This window comes from Chiroxiphia lanceolata, chromosome 15 (assembly GCF_009829145.1).
Source record: "Chiroxiphia lanceolata isolate bChiLan1 chromosome 15, bChiLan1.pri, whole genome shotgun sequence".
Lineage (NCBI taxonomy): Eukaryota > Metazoa > Chordata > Aves > Passeriformes > Pipridae > Chiroxiphia > Chiroxiphia lanceolata.
This window is the reverse complement of record NC_045651.1, coordinates 6,783,757-6,799,501: the sequence shown is the minus strand read 5'-3', so window position 1 is coordinate 6,799,501 and position 15,745 is coordinate 6,783,757. Positions and strand designations below refer to the sequence as shown.

At 37.9% G+C, this 15,745-nt stretch overlaps 1 long non-coding RNA gene across 1 annotated transcript; it reads left to right on the top strand.

Moving 5' to 3' along the window:
- The first annotated feature begins 10,911 nt into the window (after nucleotides 1-10,911).
- On the top strand, nucleotides 10,912-15,109 carry LOC116794291. The gene is made up of 4 exons (XR_004359746.1): nucleotides 10,912-10,953; nucleotides 11,794-11,886; nucleotides 14,794-14,931; nucleotides 15,056-15,109. It is a non-coding gene; the product is annotated as an uncharacterized LOC116794291 (long non-coding RNA).
- The last annotated feature ends 636 nt before the right edge of the window (nucleotides 15,110-15,745 follow it).

The window sequence follows — 15,745 nt, the reverse complement described above, 5'->3', positions numbered from 1 at the left end:
ATAAATATTAAATATAAAAATTATAAGTCATAGAGATACATTGCCTGGGAAGGTTGTGTATTCACGGAAGGTTTCTACAAACAAGTTTAGCATTTGTATTGCTGCAAGTTCTCTGTTGTGTCTGTCACATACATAACCATTTAGGTACTTTGGTAGCTGGCACAGTGGGCAAATAATTCTAAACCAGTCAAACATCACTATTATTTAGAGAAACCCAATCTGTATCTTGCACACAAGTCTGTGTTCGTAAGTATGATTTTTATTTTTATTTTGTTTTAAAGACCTGGCTCTTTCTCTTTAGGATTTGATTTTGCTCTATTCTGCATTCTGATTTATGAGACCATTTCACACAATTCTGGCGTTATAAAGAGATCATAAAATGGGTAGATATGATGTGCTAGCTTTTAACAAATTTTCAACGACAGATTTATTTTTTTTTAAAAAACCACCTTTCGGCACAAATTAGCATAAGTATATATATCAGAGGGGATACTTTGGGGACAAAAGTTTTAGAAACATTTTTGTGTTTGCACAGCCCAGGTTGTGTCTCCTTCCTCGTGTACACACTTGTAAAAAAATTGCTCCTATCCTTTTACTAGTTTTATATTAAATGTTAATATCCATATTAACAGTCATTTTCAAAGACACATGAGTGGGACTGCTTGTAAACAGGCTCCACGAAGAGGAACACTAGTTTTGAACCAGTTCAAAATCTTGTTTCTGTGGAAAGTGATTCAGAAACATTTTCCCCTTGGTTTGGTTCGATGTTTTTTTTTCTTCACATTAACATTGGATAACTGCAGTTGATTTGATGATAAATACTAATATTGATGTGAGAAACCACCTGCAGTTTCCTCTTCTCTGTTGTTTAGTAGCAATTATTGGCTTTGGGATTAAGAGAAATTATCAGAAAAGCTCTTCTGTTTTGAGCAGCTGCAGCGGGATTGTATTTCAGAGAGATAAGAACATGAAGGGACACGGTCTGATTGGTTTTGCCCCTGCTCCATAGATCAGTTTAAAATTCCTGATGTTCTTTTCCAATACCTAAGGGCAGAAGTGGCATCCTCTTTTTTCATATATGGAGTCCAACATTTAAAGTGGCTGAATAATTTGTTCTTAGAGCTTCAGATCTTACTGTCTGTAGGCAAAGGAATATTTGCTTTCAGAGTCACATATTCTTGCTATCACTTATCATCCTGGCACTGGAGCTGTTTTACTTTTGTCTGAGTGATCTGATAGGACCTAATCTGTTCTGTCTCCTTATATTGAGATTAACAAGCCATATACCTTCAGGCATAGGCCAGATCTACAGCAGCAGAGCCCGAATGAACTTGAACATGGGGTCAATCAACTGCACAGAATACATCACACACTTATTCCAAGGCTCGTGCTGTGTCTGTAATTGCCCCTTGTTCTGTCATTAGAGCTCTCCTACAAGTCATTATTTTGAGTCAGCAGAGCTGCAGGGAACAGTCAGCCTGATGGTTGGTATTGTGCTGAATAGATAATATAAATATCTCCCAGCACAGAAATACAAGGAGCAAATATTCAGATTAAACCTTATAAAATATGAGATCGTTAGTCCTTTTCTGACTCTGAATTAAAACAGTACCTACAAAAATTTCAGTAAGGTTGTATATTCACTTGACTCCTTGAAATGGTGATTTTTTTTTTTTTTCCCACTAACACTTTCCCAAAAAGCAAATGGTAATTGGGAAGCAGTGGTGCTATTAGGTTATGAAAACCTTACTGAAAGAAGAGCATGTTTGCACAAAAGGCTCTCAGACCCCAGAAACAGGTAACAGGCTGCCTGTATGGGAGGTTAGTGACATTATATAGGCATTTTGGTTTTAAGTACAAATGCAAAGCAGTTATTGGTGAATGAGAGAAAGAGGACAGATGAACAAAGTACTTCAAATCATCTGAATGATTTGAAACCTCAAGAAAATGACATGTGAGGTGCACATTTTCCTCCATAAGCTAATTTCCTTGTGTTCTGGTTACAGTCAGCAGAGTTTCCTTCATGGAGGTGTTCAGAGAACATCAATCATAGAGTTGCAGAATCTTTTAGCTTTGGAAAGACCTTTAAGATGGTCAAGTCCAACTGTTAACCCAGCACTGCTGAGTCCACCACTAAAACATGTCCCTGAGTTCCCCTACACATCTTAAATACTTTCAGGGATGGGGACTCCAGCACTTCCCTGGGTAGCCTGTTCCAATGCCCGACAACCCCTGTTTCCTAATCCAGTCTAAACCTCTCCTGGTGCAACTTGAGGCCACTTCATCATCTTCCTCTGTTGACTATGGAAGAGAATCAGGGAATATGAAGTTGCCAAAGTTAAAGCTGGGCTGTGAAAGTCTCAGTTTGATTCAAAAGGAATGTGGAGACTCAAAACAGAGACCATTCATTTCAGGAATGGTGGAGCTGTAGAAATTTAGAGAAGTTACAATAAGAACTGCATCCCCAGGCTTAAAGAAAAAGACAGAAAAGGAAACATATTTGTACCCTATTAACTTCCTGTATCTGGTCTCAAAGCTTCTTTCAGACTAGTAGCTGAATAGCAATGCTAATTTTGCACATTTTATAGGACTCTGTAATTATTACAACATATCCATAAAAATCTCATGAGGTGAAATGGAAATTATCTGTAATGTATTAACTACTTTTGCAATCACAGTGTGTGAGAGAATCACACTTGACTGGGATAGGAAAAAGAAATAAAAAACTCAGGCATATAGTATTTCTACTGCTTGCTATGAAGGATTCTTATTCATAAATATATCAGCTTTCCTTGAAGAGTTTGGGAATCCAGCATTATGATTATATTTTTCATTAAAATTTTTGAATTGTGATGAGAACTTAATTAAATGTCTCACACAAACCCATAAAAATATAGATCTATTTTAGGGCTGAGTCCATTTTTAATGACTTACTGTTGAAGTGCTCTATCTGACTTCTTGCACCCACTGGGTGGCTGAGCCTACCCTTATATATCAGTTCATATTTCAGAAATAGACCATATTAACATTATGAAGTGTAATGAATAACACAAGGGTCTAAAATATTCCTTAACTCTCGTTTCTGAACTCTTTTATTTTAGGCATGATGTGCATGGGAGGCAGTGAAGGTTTGCTCTCTGAACCTTGGCTCTTATAGAGAAATTCTATAGAAAGCATCCTGTATAAAATAGAGTGACAGAATTTAGGACTCATATTCAGCTAAGTTTCACTATCTGTTTTTCCTGTTATACATCAGAGCAATAAGTCATATGAACTCATTATACTCTGTTGTTGCCTTTATGGGTTACTTTATTGCCTTCTTAAATATTCTAGACTGGTCAGAATGGGCTTCACATCAGAGCACTGTTGAGAAATCCAGAGAATGCTGCTGTGGACCAGGTGTTGGTCAATATGGACACTGCTAGAAAGAGTCCAGTTTGTACCTCATACCACTGTAAACTACAAACTGGTGGCATAGGAGTTGATGCCAAGACAGAAGAGATTCTGCATTCATATAGTCTTATTTCAGAGATTATCAGAAGACTGGAAAGCTTGTATTAAATTAAAATACATTTGAGCAGCTCCAACTGTGGGTATTTAAGGTGGAACTGGCTTTCCAACCTGAAAAAAACACAGGTCTATGTCTAATTTTCTGACACTGATTCCCTTGGAGTTTGTGAAATGGTCAGCTTCAGGGGAGTCAGGGGAGACTGTGTGGATGAAGTTTGTAAAGTTATGCCAGTACACAAGCATCAAAATGGTCGAGATAAGTGCAGAACTACCTTCCTTCATGATTGTCTCCTCTGCCACTAAAGACAAGAGATAAGACAAAGGAAGGACAAGACAAGAAAAAGAGAGGGAAGGGATAATAAGAATCAAAAAAGAGAAGATGGGGATAAATGTAAAGCACAGCATAGCCTGTAGAAAAACTAACACAGTGACACTGTGTGACTTGCTTATAATATTTTGAAATGCAGTGAGTTAATGGGTGACAGGCTCTGGTACTGGAAGAGAAGAAAAAGGAGGCTTGAACAGACTTGAGTTTTCCATGATCAATTGAATCTAAAAGACAGTGTGCTTATGGGAAGACCATAAAAGGTGTTTGTCTGTGTGCATTTTGGATACCTGTTTTGCCTGCCTGGCTCTGCAGACACAAAGCTGCACATTTCAATATGTAAGTGAAGTCTTCTCTGTGTCATATTATTTTTTTTAAAGAGAGATTGAATAGTGCACATGTCAAGAAGTGAGAATCCTCTGCATTTTCTTTCGAGCCTTTGTGTATATGATGAGCTAGAATAACCTCCCTGAACTGAATTATCCTTCCATACTATGGTTCAGTGAATATCATTATACTTCAGCACAGCTTGAGTGATTTTTAATGCCAAAAACATCGGCAAGAAATACAAATGTTACAAAAATATTGAAACAATACAATAAAAAAACCTCTGGGATCATAAATACTTTACTTTGCAAGGTCTGGAAGGTCAACATAGCTATAGTGTGGAAAATTAAAATGCTCTCTGTGTGAATGCCTTCAGAAAAAAAAAAAAAGGCAGCGTTTTACCCTAGAAATTCAGAATTCCTATCTGAAGCTGGTTAAAAATAAATGCTATTTTCCTGGTAGCTGAATCTGATGAAATTAATTCATCCATGATTGTTTTGTGTTTGTTAGCTGCATCTTCCTAAATAGAATATAATTAGAGCAGCATTAGAGAAGGTAGAAAATCAGTGACAGCTTTCATGTAAGCGATGTGATGCAGCAGGTAACACACATCAGCCCAAGGTTTTGACAGAATGAAATCAAATGTGCACAGGCCACAGCTGATGTTTGTGACAAGCTTTGAATTTGGAAGCCATTCCCTTTGCAACCAGGTGTTCTGTCAGTGCACAGCCAGCCTGTCACAATGCACAGGAACACAGGGAGGGGGGAGAGGAAAAGCAAAGGAGTTGTGCTGCACGTTGCAGATTGCTGTGGTGGAGGTGAACAATTAATATTTTCCAATGTCCTTCTTTGTTCTCAGTTACTACTTGGCAACTGGAAACTTGTCTTCGCCCATTGACCTTGGATTGTTGTTCTCTCCCTTGGAGGTCTTGCTTGGTTTCAGTGTTCCCCACATCCATTCCCATCCCTAAGTGGCTTGGGCTCCTTAAAGAATCACTGTCACAGGTAGTGGCAAAAAGCAGGTATCAGTATAAATTTGTGAAAGTGTGACTTAGCAGAGTTCAGTGGCAAGACTCACTCTAGTACTTAGTTCATAGATGAATCATACATAGGAAAATTGGGTTAGAATCAATTTAGAATGATTTGCATGGAGGCTGGGGAAGCAAAAGGTAAGGTGCAAAGGATATGGACACAAAAGGTAAGGGTGCAGAAGGATTTAGCAGTACTTATTAACTACTTTAACATCTAAAAAGTGATTCAATAGGATTTGCTATAATTATAACTGTGACTTCAATGTAGATTCGTGAGAGCAACATTGATACCATCATCAGTTCACACACAAACACACAGAGAGATGTGTACATCTATACCTGTGTGTGTAAAAGTGCCTCTCAGAAATGCCCTTTGGCTTCAGTGAAATACTCCTGGCAATTTCCTAAGTGTTTCTCAGCAGGCATGGGCTGCACCTCGAGGAGTGTGTGTGGGTATCAGCTTGGGCTACAATCCATTTCTTCAAAAGGCCTTGTAACTGTGGTTACCGTTTCACCTGGACTAAGATTCAGGTAAAATAATCACCAAAGTTAACGATATTTTCAATATTTTCCAGCTCCTGGCAATATATTGTGTTCTGTTTTCCAAGAACATCATCTTACAATGTCTTAAAAATTTCCCTCCTGGGTGTTTTCTGCCCAGGCATCCAGAGGGAGAGCTGTGAGAAGGATTCAGGAACAAGCCTCTCAACATTATATGTTGAGAGCAATATATATATATTATATCTTGGAACAGCGGTTAAGTATTATATTTCAGAAAATAGGAATCTTTATTTACAGATTGATTTTAACTTAGCTTTTATTCTAAATGGAATCAAAGGCTGCCTTCATTCAGCCTTTGGCTCTGTTCTTCACATACAAGCTCTGATGTCCCTGCAGTAGCATTCCAGCAGTTTTATGCAGGAATACTCACAGTGATGTGGGTGACAAGGCAGGGTTTGATCTGCCCTGAGGCCAGAGGAGATGAGAAGATGCAGCCATAGTCTTGTTCTCCATGCTGGCCTGTATAAAAGCTGACAGCAGGATGTTGGAACAGGAATAGTGGTGGCACCAGTACTGAGGAAAGTGCTGTGCTGGTGTAGTAGAGGCACATCCATGGGATACCATAATAAGAAGCCTTGATAACATTTGTCCATCATTCTTCACCCTGATTTAAACACTATTGGCTTCCCCCCCCCCCCCCCCCAATCCTACATTATAGCAACAAACAGAAAAAACACCACAGTTTCATGTAAAAATTGCCATTAATCATAATTCCTAAATGTGGCTGAAGCCTGAACCTTCTATAAAGCTATCCTACCTTGTACACAAGCACATATGATTTAAAAATAGTGTGTAGGGGTAGAACCACTTGCTAAAAAGTTTTTTCCCTCCCTTTGTATTGCCTGGAAAATATAAGGCAATTTCTTCACAAATAGAAAATACATTAAAAGGAATTCAAAAGGAAAGAAGTCTTTATTGCCTCAGAATTATCCTGATTTTTTTTTTTTGCCTTAACCTCCCCATAGCGGTACATTTTGCAAACATTGAAAAGCCTTCCTGGCCTTTTAAACTAAGAACTGCAGGCAAACAGCTGATACTGTAAAATGAATCAGAGCTGAACTTCTTCCGTGGCTGCTTCTATTCTGGGTAATTATGCCATCAGCAGGAATAACATTTACTCCCACTGAAAGTGGAAAAAGCTAGAGATGCTGTCTTGGTCTGTAAGCTGGTGGAAGCTGCATGTGCTGCAGAAGGCACCAGACTCCTCACAGGTAACCCTGTGCCCTGTGGCAGGACAGACAGGAGCGTTAGAGCAAGTCAGCTGGCTCATAAATTATTGCAATTTATGAAGTTGTTCTGCCTGGAGAACTTAAGTACAGTTTTTCCTCTGTTCTGCTCAGATAAAAATTATATCTCTGATTTGCAAAATAGAGCTGTTGGCCATTCCTAAGAATGCCATGACACCTGTTCAGGTTGCAATAACTGCCATTCAACAGAACTCACTTTCTCTCCTCCTGGGCTCATATTAGAGAATTTGTTGCTTACCAGCTGTATGGTGAAATTATTACACCAGCTGGTACATGTTTCTTTGTACCATATCAAATTAATTATCAATTTTTTAGATCTTGGAAGGACACAAGTAATTACTTTGCATATCAACCTTGTGAAACCTGTTAAGTTTCATTAGGGAAATCCTACGTTTTTTTCCAAATCCTATATGAAGCATTATGCATAATTATTTTAAAATGCCACGATGCTTATGCAAATAAAAGCTCTACATGGACAACAGTGATTTTCTTTTTCTTGGCTTAAGACACAGCACACACTCAGAGGGGTTGAAAGCCATTGACTGCTGGTCATTACTAATTTAATAAGCAGCCCTTACAGTTCTTGCAGATACAAAGGAATCTGGCTTTACATGTGTAATATGCAGTGTGGAGAAAATACTCAGTGCTGTTCTCTTTGAAACTTAGAGGACAGCTATTAAAGTTTTATGGTTCAAATTAAAATTTAAGATTAAAATACAAGATCAAAAGAATCAATTTTTCTTCTCAATGCTATTAGGAATAAGCCTTTTGGAACAGAGGGGCTCAATGGCTTAAATGCCATGTCCTCCTCCTCCAGAGAGCCAGATTAGAACTAATCACAGCTCACTATAGGAACGTAACTTTCTGTATTTTTTTTTTTTCAAGAGAAGAACAAGCTTTTATTACTTTTTAATGTATTATGCTATTGTAGAGTTATGAAGTAGTAAGTACTGCTTGGAAACCAGGGTGGCAGTTCTTGAAGGAGGAGTTTGTTTCATGAGCAGAAGGGAAATCTGCAGTTGTGATACAGTTCAAATGAGTTGGAGGATGCCAGAGGATTTGCTTCTTTGTCAAAGCAAAGGGGAGCAAGGGGAGGCTCATGCAGTAGCTCTGTCTGATTAATAACTACCAGAGTGCCCATTTTTCTAAGGTTTCATGCCATTAATATGTCTCCCAGTGTCAAATCTGGTTGCCATTTCTCTTGTAAGACACTTTAATAATAAACTGTAAAATCAATGGCACACAGAAGCAACCTTATAAGGAGAAAGTGCCCTGCTATATCTTAACTTGAAACTCAAAGTCACAAATCTCCTTTCTGGCTTATGTATTACTTTGCTGAAACTTTACTCTGTAGCTCAGTTGTAAGAACCTTTTTGTTGTTCCTGAAGAGCTATTTGTCACTGGGAGGCACAGTGAAGTCATAACCAGTTCTGTGACATAGATCACAAAAGAGGTGGCAGAGTGTTGCTTAATTTCATCATGGAACTGCCACAGAACTTGTCACGATCGCTGGAAGTGCTGCTACTGACCTCAGTAGAATTTGGATAAGTCCTCATAGGCCCAGCTCTCGTGGGAGCCTCTTGGAACAGTACAGGGTCTGACAGCGAACACGGTGTTGGTTGCAGGTAACTTCAACAGCTGTGCCCTGTGCTGGGGAACAGACTCAAGCCAGAATGTGCTCGGGGGTTCTCTCAGCCTTTAATAAATAAATAAAACATAAATACATGCGAAATTTACCTTATTCCTGGAGGTTCACAAACACTAACTCATTAGTCAAGCAAAACCTCACCAAGCTCTGCCATCTGGCAAATAGTTATTCATCCATTTCAATAAATGGATGAAATCTGTTAGTTTCATTTTTATGCAAAATGTGTGTGTACCCCTTGTTTTCTCCCACTTTAGACTGAACCATGACAGCTACAGTTCTAGGATATTTTTTAAAACTGCAGAAATTATGGCATTGATATCATGTAAAGGAAAACAGCTTTCACAGTACTGAGCAAGCAGAATTAAGTCTTTATCGTGTATTTATAAATATTCAAATCCTAAAGCAATAGAAAATTATTTAAGCTCCTGTTATTTCATTGAGGAGCTTAAGATGACTGGATGACCAGCATGAAATGCATCGTAGCATTAATTGAACAAATACAGAACTGGATTACTCCGAATCTGTAGAGAACTGCCGAATAAAGGACATTATCAAGGATTCAGTGGTAAATTCCCCTTACTGACAAGCATTTGTTATAACAGTGAAAGGAAAACCCTACGTGAAAACCATAAGCTGCAAAATTCATTAAGAAAGATCCTTTCAAAATGAGGCCTGGGAGACCTTCTCTTATTGTGGAAGCCAAAGCATAGCCATCTGTGGTTACCAGTTTTTCAGACTTATGTATCATTGAAGCTAAATTGATGAAGAGCCTGACTATGCTAAAGTGGAAAGAGAGAGAGAGAAAAGAGGTTTTACACAAGGAAAGGAAAAATGGACTGAGATCAATGAAAGAAGAGGAGATAAGAGATTAAATAGGAAAGAAAAAATATTATCTCTATGGATGGGGAAAGGAAGGATTGACTAGAGGAAAAAGATCAATTTCTGGGGATAAGATCAATATATTTACACGTCATATCTCATATAGGTTCTCTTTTTGTGTTTACAAGAGTAGGGATTGTCATTCCTTTCTACAGGAGGACAAATATCTAACATGTAGAAAATAAGGTGCCTCCTACCAGAACAGGCAGACAAGTGTAGCAGCTGTGACAGAAGGATTTCTCTCTATCATTGATCATGTGGTTCAAGTGCCATATGTAAAATAAACCCCAGTGTCTGGTTTGCCATCCTTTTCCATGCAAGGAAATGCAGAGGAGCAGCAAACTTGATTGTTTTTCTAGGTGAAACTAATGACCACAGATTTAATCACAGGCAAGTAGGTGATAATAGAATCTGCTGTCCATTTGGCCTTTAGTCCCTTATAACCGATGGGAACTACTTAGAATTCAGGTAAGCTCTGGTGAACTTCACCTCCTGAATTAACATATTGGTTGGTTTATAACCTAAATGTCAGCAGTTTTTCGTCAGATCATTGCTACATGACTTAGATCACTAAAGGGATATTTTGTAATGATGACCCAACACTGGGTGCTGCCTCTCTGAGTTTGATGGAACTGTAATCACCTGGTTCAGTAGAGGGAAAATAACATTTACATTTCTTTTCAATATGCCTTTTTCCAATATACTTTACTTCAGTATTTATCTTTGCCTTTGGCCTGGTAATAAGAGATGTCAAAATTCAACTGGGTAGGCTTTGGTTGCATGGTTTCTTTGATGAGAGTTAGATAATCCAACTGGAGGAGCCCAGAACCATTCAGAAGGGATGGGATGGGATGGGATGGGATGGGGGTTGTCAGTTCCCAGGCAGTCTCAGTAGCTCTTGCTGAAGCTGTAGTGGAAGATGTTTTGCTTTATTATAATGTAGGACTTAATGTGTCTAATGAGGGCTGAAATTTCACCTCAGTACAGCTTTGGATATGGGAAAGAAAAGTGTCTATTTTTCCTTCCAGGGAAAATTTCCATTAAAGTGATGGTTGGTCCATGAAAGACTATTTTACAGAGTACTTAAAGAACTGTTATATTCATTGTTAGACTGAATGAGTTTCGTTTACCCACTAAGTATTTGGATATAAATTTGGGTACTGTTCCCCTAGTTCCTGCAGCATGAGACCTTAGCCAGGAGGACCTTGACAACTGCAGTACAGTGAGTCTAAAGGGTGGACTAGAAAATGAAGTGTGGTAGATGATTTCTGCGGCAGGATGAAGTGGATTTTGGAACTCAGAGAGAGAAGGGTAGATGGCAGTATTTGAATTTTCTACCTTTGTTTAATAGAATACGAGAGAAAGGAAAATAGGAATGACTGGGTAGTAACAAGGAGCATCTTCCTCATTCAGGAGCTGATACAGGTGAGATAAAATGTGCCAATGAGACATTTGTGGCTTTGTTGGGGAGTACCATGAACCATGGCAAGCACCATATAAAATCAATATGCAGGTGGACTAAACAACAACCTCTCTTTAAGCTGAACAGTCTGAGAACTGAATAGTCATTAACACAGTCAGACTTCATAATGCTCTTGGAATCGCTAACTTTATTTCAGTGGAAAATTAACCTACTTGATGTGGATGCAGTGGCTCATTCTTTTGATTTACACCTAGCTATTCCCACAATAATAAAACATTAATACTCTGAAACTTTCATTTGGAAAATATTCAGTGTAATAAACTATGCATTAAGGTATCTGCTTACTTTTTTATTTTCTAGTTCTTTGGAGTTTTCATTTCACTTATGCCAGTTTTTCATTTTGTTTTTGAAATTAACTCTGCAGCAATCCATTTCTCTTATATTCTTTCTAAGGCAACAGAATCTTAAATTGCTGACAAAGTATATCCAGTGAAGTAGCCAGTAGTTAATATATTTAAACCCCAAATCCCTAGAAAACCTTTTACTGAGAAGGAGAGGCCCTTAAATGTGGTTTGTTTTTTGAGGTTTTGCATTGGGGTTTTTGTTGTCGTGGGGTTTTTTGGGATTTGTACAATATGCCTTTACTTTTACTGAATGCACTATTGAAAGGTACAAAGATAATTTAAAACAAGCTTTTACAGATGTTCGCTAGAACTTTTGTAACAGTTGAATGACAATTAAACATCTTATGTTGATAAGGTTTTCAACTAGAACTGAAAGTTCTCATTTTCTGTTCATACATCAAGAAGACTTCTTTCACAACGTAAAATATATCCATGCAGAGACTTTGTAGGTAGAAAAATGGCCAGAAGATCAACACTTGTTATGTGGGCTGGACTCAGCTGAAGTCCAAGAAAAGACAGAGGAGGGAAAATGTGAGTGAAAGGAATAAATTAACAGATGGTTGTGGCAAAGGGAGTGTTAAGCCAAGGTAGCACTGGCAGGAGCAGCCCATCCAAGAATAACTGTGCACATGGCATGGCCACAATTCCCTATATCACCTTTGAACAGCTTGTTAGATGTGTTAGACCCGTAAAAGCATGATCTGCCTGAGCTGCTGCCCCAAAGGTATCTCGTTTAGGATGCCACAGTGGCGTGACTGAGCTGTTCCTGCTGTTCCTGGCAGGCTCCTTGGATCTGGCTCAGGTGCACATGCAAAGCATATAAGTCATGAAAAAGGGTCTGGGTGAAAAAAAATGAACAAATCAAACAACTCCCAAGATGAGTGTTTAAATACCCAACAAAATTTCTCTCCCTTATTCCATGGCGTCAGTGCTGTTGGAAGATTGCTCTAGAGATGAAAAAAATTTATCTGAGAGTTGCATTTATTCTCAGAGATTCTTTAAATTGTTACTGGAGATTTGTGAATAAAGAGGTTTATCAGCTATTTTTACTATTGCATGTACATAGTTCTTTATTAGAAAACATAGGCTTCTGAAATAAAAAAAAAAGTTTGAGTTGGTTCTTTAGACCACTGAGCTACTACAGAAAACTTCAGCTCCAGAATCAGTGGTGTCCAAGTCAACATTTTAATGGGTACTCGTATTCCTGCTCACTGTTTGGAGAGGAAGGGTCCACAGTTCAGAGAAATCAGTCCAGATGCTTCTGCTCAGTTTGGTGGGATTCAGATTAGATCCATTGCAAAGCTGGATCGAGGGGCTGAAGCAGCAGAGTGAGCCCTTCCCCAGGGGGGAAGTGTTGCCATACAGAACGTGCAGAACTCACCACAGGGCAGGGGCACAGTCCATGTCTGTGAGAGAATCTCTGTGGAGAGCTAAAAAGAACAACGTTGGGTTTTACATTTTCAACCAAGGAAGTTACTTCGAGTGCATTTGATTAAACAGAATATTTCATTTACTGTTTTAATAATAAATCATACACACTGAATAAATGTAATATTTGTAATACCATTAAAATGTAATTTCTTTTGTACTGTGAGTGAATTACATGATAGGTGTAACATACTTTTTCTTTGTTCTTGGCAGAGTTTTAGCATGTAATTATTTTCCAATTATCTGACTGTTTCTTGAGCATTTTAATCATTTTTGGAGGAGTTTCATTTCAGTGGGAGCAAGGGCTTTAAATGCCACCAAAGGTGTGGGCTTAGTCCTAAAATTCTTACCAGTCATTGTTTTTCAGTGGTAAATAACTCCAAAATGTATGGCCCCTAAACACACCAACTGGTTGTTTTCAGTTGTTGTAAATTCAAGATGATACAATGCAGCCTCATGTTAATTTTCTTTTCATCAAGCCACTGATGCCAGTTTATGTCTGCTGAGGCCGTGACCTCATGGTCCTGCTCTAGGTTGTGTTCTGATTTTTAGGAATAGTCAAGGTGTTGTGTATTTCAGAAAGACTTAAACCTTGTATTGTAGTTGGCAGTACAACACTATTTTCCTGCTGGAGGTAGGATAATAATTTGAAATGAGTTGATGCTATTTCCTCACAACTCAGAATTTGGTAGCAGTGAGGTTGCTGATAAAGCTGATTAATTAATATATTACTTTGTAAGCTTTATTTGTTTAATTCTGGGATGAGAGAAGAAGGAGCTGCCTCCCACATAATAGCCATCTTTTACATACCTCTCTATTTTAATATTATTTCTAACACTCTTTATGTTTGTAAAGCTTATGTCTTCCTTTTTATATCCTGATGCTTGCAGTCTGTTTGAGAAGATATAGAAAAGTAACAGCTACATATTTTTGTGTTTTTCAGTATGTTTGTCACACATGACCATGAAATTAGCAGATTACATTTTTTTATTAAAGTAAAATAGGCTCTTGCAAATTCTTTATAAAAGTGAATCAGAATTTTATGCAGCTGTGATTTGTAATGTTATGAAAATTATACGTTTATAAACTAATAGAAGTCATATATTCACAGTAGGAATGGTAAGTTACAGAACAAGGACAGTTGTAGAGAAAAGAACCATATGGAAATAGTAATTGTATTTGTAAACATATCAAAGTAACTTAGGAAAGAATGAAGCTTCTTCATCTCTAGATAAACTTTAAAACTGTCATGGTTTTCGACTTTTTCAGCACTTATTGTCTTGTTCAGGTCTGTAATTGTAAAATCTCTGTTTTTGCTTTATTGTCGTGGTCATTTATGTTTTCATTCTAATACAAGAAAAAAAATCTGTCTAGAAGCAAGTCACTGTTTTCCAATAAATACTTAACAAGCAGTTAAATATTATTTTATAAATTTTTCAGTGGATATTAAAGTGCAACTATTAACCAAAATAAGGAAAGAATAGCTACTTCTTTCTTTATTTATTGTTTCTTTAGAAACGCTGCGGAGAACATTTTCCCAGTGTTCAAGGGCAGTCATTACTAGAATAAACAGGGATCCTTTATTCTGTCAAATGAAAAATGGAAACATTTTATGGAATTGACACTGTCACTACAACAACGTTGCTTAAATAATTAGTTGTCCTTACTCAGATATGGGATCATTGACTTGGTGGATATCAAACTGACAAGTCATCCTGTTAAATTTCAGTTTGTTAGTTCCTATTAACAATTACTTTTATCATTCTCTCACAGTATTTTGATATATACATTTGGTGTTTCTGATATCAGTTAAGCAATTGGAATTTTTTTTCATTATTTCTGATTTCTTCGTGCTTTAATTCACATATTAAAGTTTACCTCAGTACTTACCACGTATTTATAAACACCACTGTTCCTGATTTTTATTTAATTTTTCAGAGGATCTCATTGCATTCCACAGGCAACAAAAAGCAGACTCTGTTGAAAAGCTGTTACTTTTTTGTTTCTCAGAACACACCGAGTGCAGACAGTTTAAACCCTGGAGAGATGCTGAGCCAAGCGTGTTTTTGGAGACTGTGTGACCTGATGTGTGTTCAGACCCAGCGAAGGCTTCTTATCAGAGACTGATGTCTTCCTCAGAAAGCAAAGGTACGATGGCCTGGGGGTGGAAGAGGGTCATATAGATCATGTTTTATGCATCCAGAGACCTTAAAGCACCTTCAGATTTCTCTGAGGCATTTATGTATAGAGGGATCAACTTTGCTGGTCTTAGGCCTGAAACAGGATGAAGCTAAAGAGGATGCAGAAGCAAATTACTTCCCATTCAATGTTATTTTTTTTTTAAATTGAGTTAATATCTAAAAATAAAAATAGAAAACTAGCTTCTCCTTGCTGTTCTGCCTATTGTGTCTTCACAAACGTGGGTGATGAGCTGTGAGCCACGGGTGCGTGAGGACAAATTTCCCCAAAAAGCTGCTGTTCTTTTGTACATTCAGTTTACTTCTGTTGCATTTGTCTCTGTGATCCTCTGCCAGTCATTCAGTCCTGGGAACAAATCTGGCTGCTCAGACTAACCATTTCTCTGGATGTTCCTGGTATTCAGCTGCCAGTCAGATGAATGCAGATGCAAATTGGTTAAATCCACAAGTACTTTGATTTGCCTCTAGACCTGTCTCTAGCCTGTGAAGTCTCAGGAAGGACTTTTGTAGGTGGAATTTTGGCTTTCTTAAAAGGACCCTGAACCTTCAAAACACCTCCACTTAATGGTTGGTTGGGTCAGTTTGTTTATGCTTACTTGGTAGACGATGAAAATCCTACAAGCCTAAAGCTCAGCCTGAAAAAATATTGCTGAGGCTAAAAATACTTGCAAATAATGTAACAGATAAAGCTCTGAACAAACAGATTTTATTTGACAGTCTTGAAATTTTTTTCAATGACCTCACAAAAGCATTAAATGGGAATG